The following is a 4,741-nucleotide window of genomic DNA, read 5'->3' on the forward strand; positions in this document are numbered from 1 at the left end:
TCTTTTGCAATGAACCCTTAGCAGCTTCATTCTTGGGCTCTGAAGTGTTTTTCCTTTTGCCCTTGTCCTTAGAGGTACTAACATAATGGGCACTTTCAGTCCTTTCTCGCTTCAGCCTTTCCTCTTCTTGCACACAAAATGAAATGAGCTCATTCAGAATCTATTTCTCCCTTTGACAGTTATAAGAGATCTTAAACTGACTGAATTGTGTAAGAAGGAAAAGCAAGACCAAATGTATGAGTAAGTCTTCCGACATCTCAAGTTTAAGGGCCTTAAGTTTTGAAGCAATGTTGGACATTCCCATAATGTATTCCCTTATGTTTCACTTGCCTTGATACCTCATGGAAATCAAGTTCTGTAACAGAGTACTTGTTTCCACCTTATCACTCTTTGCAAAGCGTTTTTCAATTTCAGCAAGGAAAACTTTTGCACTGTTTATCTCATCTGAGATAGTACCCCTAAAGACCTCTGGAATGCTGCACTTAATAACCATTAGACTCATGCGATTAGAGCGATCCCACTTCTCATAATCCTTCCTCTCTTTAGAGGCATTGAATTTCGAAGGAGAAGGGGGTTGCTCTACCCTTAATGCATAGTCTAGATCCATGCAGCCAAGAACAATTTCCATGTTCTCTTTCCAGTCCTTAAAATTTTCACCATTAAGGACCAGAACCGAATTCAAATTTGCAGATATAGAAGCAATTGATGTAGCTGAGTCAGACAAAAGACAAAATATTAAAATATGCTCACAACTTAAAATTATCAATGTGCTTAAACGATGGTATGTCCAAATCAAGATACCCAGTGCACCTTTAATATCAAGTCTTTGGACAGTGATATTAACTGCAAGTGGTACTCTTGTTCTAATGATCAAACACTCATAATAAGGCATGTCAACTCACGAATCCCTCTTTAGATTGATTCATCAGTCACATGCATAAAAATTTAGAATTATAACATGTTTATCATCACATGTGTGTATGATCTTCGGCCAAATATAAACTTTCCTTTGGGCCAACTAATACTCGCATGAATAATCATACACACCTATATCTAATATTCCTTATGAGTTATATCCATGAGAGAGGTCACTTTGGCGACATTTCACTTCAATTGGCTCACTACTTCAATTGGCTCACTTTGAAATAACAGACAACTTAATGGACAACCAAATAACAATTAAAGTCAATGTACAAAGATCTCAAAGCCCCATAAATCTTATTGTACTCTCGCTTGTGCGAGGTACTCTCGCTTGGGCTCAATAGAACACAAAGCTTTTGTTCAGTTCTCGCTTGGGCAAGGAACCCTCGCTCGAGCAAGGTACTCTCGCTTGAGCGCAATAGAAGCCAATGCTTCTTTTTAGCTCACGCTTGGGCGAGGCACTCTCGCTTGAGCGAGAGCTCTGCGACAGAAAACGAACATGGTGATTTCTGCATCGTTCTTCTCCGGAAAATCACCCCAAAAATTCAAGAAAAAACACCAGAAAAGATATTGATTCATTTCGAATCTATATATACATATTTGAAAAACATGAATTTGTATCATGATAAATTCAATTGCATAGATAAATGATCAAACCCTAAATTAATCCAAATTTGGGGAAGAACAACAAAAAAACCTAATTTCACACATGAATCAAATTAGGGTGGCTCTGATACCACTTGATAGAAATTTTCCATCTATAATCCTTAGATTGAATGCGGAAATCCTTATGATCATGGCTTCGTTCCCATAACCCAATGTTTATGCCCATACATAAACCCAAATGGAACAACCATGATCCAGACCGAAGAAACCCCAACTGATTTCATGGTGAAGAAGAAGAACATACATTGATTAGCCATTTGGAATCTCGAAGGTATGTGGGTGTGATGATCTTCCGGATGTAAGAGCGCCTGATGGTTTTCCTTTGCTTCTCTAGAGGGGAATGAGAAAGCCAAAGAGAGTGTATTGACTTGATGATGTGATGGATGTGTTACCTTATGGACTAATCCCTTTTAACACACCTTTATTTTCATGAGCCACTCAACAAAACCTGTTGCTCTACAAATGAGGATCATAACCCATAAAAGTAACTGAAGCGGTTACTACTTGAGATGCATTAATTCTGATTCAGTCCCTTCATCAAATCAGAAATTGCCTGAAGGTATCTACACTTATAATATTTCGTGCCACATGTGCCCTTAGCCACCAAATTAATTCTTGAGGATCATTTTATATTTTGGCTAATTAAATAATGATATCTACACTTATAATATTTTGACTCATAAATTGTGAGAAATTCTAACATCATACTCCTAAACAAAATGAGTTGTTTAACTTAATTTATCTTTATTTCTGATTCTCTTCCTCCCTTTGACCCCATCTCCTTTCATTTCCCTTAACTCCCAAAGTTAACCTTACTTGTCATTACTCATGACCAGGTCAAGATTAAAGAACAAGATGGGAGAAAGGTTTAAGAAAGATTGTTGTTGAGAGTAATTCTTTCTCCATCATCTCCACACTTACAAACGAAACTCTTATGATGACTAATGCTGGAAACAGTAATGGTCTTGATTGCAAGAATTGTTGCACTTTGGAAGAAGGATTGAAGGTTCAGCGCATGCATAACAATCATGAGGGGAATAGCCTTGCAGATTATCATGTCAATAAAATATTGGCATTAGACTGTGACCTTTCACATCTTTCCATAGTTGGATCATTATCATGACATGATGTTGTTCAATTACTTTAACTATCAGAATAACTTATTGATATAGATACGAAGAAAAACTTATATGGAATAATGGAAACATTTACAACATATTAGGTAATTAAATTTTTAATATTTTATTAGTTATATATATATATATATGTATATATATATATATGTGTATATATATATATATATGTATATATATATTCACACAAATCTTTCTCATAATCTTCTAATTTGTTTAAAATAAAGAACGAGGTGGATATCCACATGCTAATATTGGGGACTTATTAATGAATACATCTTTTGCTATAATAAAAACATTTTTTGTTGTTGAAAGTGATATTCACCCACATTTTTTTAAGAAATGATATATTTACGATGTTAAGTCTATTTATTTTGCAGAAATATTTTCCATTTTGGTTTCCTATTTTATTAACACCTGTTTCTATTTATTTTTTGATTTCAAATGTTTACATAGAAAACAATGAACTTTTATATGTGCAAGTAGGAAATATTATAAAAATAAGGTAATATAGTTAAAATTAATAATGAGAATTCAAAAAACCAACATATATCGTTAAAAACTAAGATTTCATGTATTTATTTTTCAATAAATTCATTCTCCTTTTGTATATGGGAAAATGTAAACGCTGATGATTCATGGACTTGAAATATAGCCCACCAGGTTTCATTTGGGTGATCTACTATAGTATAAACAGAAATTATATTGGGCCCAAAATTTAATCAAACGCTATCATCATGAAAATAGTTTAATTATTTTAGGGCAAATCCATAACAGAACAAATAGGCAAATGAACAGTCTACTATATAGAAACACTGTATCCTCCTATCCTTTAGTTTTTTTTATATTTCCGAGTATGTGTACAATATTAATCCTAATAAATACTACTCCCTCTATTAAGTTTTAATGTTTTGACCTTTGATTTTGTTTAAATTTTGTTGACTTTTCTTTTATGAGAAAAAATGTATTTACTTGTATGAATTTTATAAATTATCATTATATCATCCACCATTTATGTTTAATCATCATTAACTCTTCAAAAAAATAATACAAGTAAATGGTAGATAACATTTTGATCGTACATAAATCTTTACATTAATATTATATCGATATTACACTCTTCTTTTATATTTTTTGAGTTATATTATTATTTATTAACATATCTTAAGACTCTTTTAAATTTCAGTTTTGATAAATTTTTTGGGGGTCATTTTCAAAGTGCACATTTATTGCGGTTGTTACCAAAATATCCTCACATTAATTAGTTGGAGATATGAATTAGTTCTATTAATGAAATCTAACTTTGAAAATATTTAATCTTGGAGAAAATAAATAATAATAACCACTTTCTTAATTCGCACCAAACTACAAAAAATGGTTATGAGATGAGATATTTTTCACATCATATTTTTGCTCTTTCTTAATTATATGTCTTAAAGATGAAGATGACTCATTATTAGATAGTTTTCGGTTATGGTAGTTAGGATTAGTTTTACTTTAAATGGTAGCTTGAGTTTTAAGCAACTACCAATTTTTCCATTGTATAAAGTCTCTACACTTTGTCTTTGTTTGATACAATTCCAATAATGAAAGTTCAATATTTTCTTCTCTTTTTGCTCTTTTAATTCCTTCTTTTCTTTCTTGCATGATTGCTAAGAAACTAAGATGGTATCAGAGTAATGTATCAATTCCGCACAGACGCCTTTATGACAAGAAGAAGTTCTTCCTCTTCATGTTTCCATCACCACTTCTTTTCTCACCATCTTCACAATACATCATGCTCTTTAATAAAGCCTTCTAGATTGTTGGTGTTGGGCTTTCTCTATTTTTATTTTTCAATGGTAGCATCAAGATTAAAGAAAAATGCAATGCAACAAGCTTTCAAGATCCAATGGTGACCAATCTTTAACAAGCTTCAAGCATGGTCATGATTCTCTTTCACCAATTTATGTTCTTTTTTTCTTCTCATCAATATGATTATCTGTATCATAATCTTTTACGATCTTCATATTCTCTATTTC

Source organism: Lupinus angustifolius, chromosome LG09 (genome assembly GCF_001865875.1).
Source record: "Lupinus angustifolius cultivar Tanjil chromosome LG09, LupAngTanjil_v1.0, whole genome shotgun sequence".
NCBI classification, from domain to species: domain Eukaryota; kingdom Viridiplantae; phylum Streptophyta; class Magnoliopsida; order Fabales; family Fabaceae; genus Lupinus; species Lupinus angustifolius.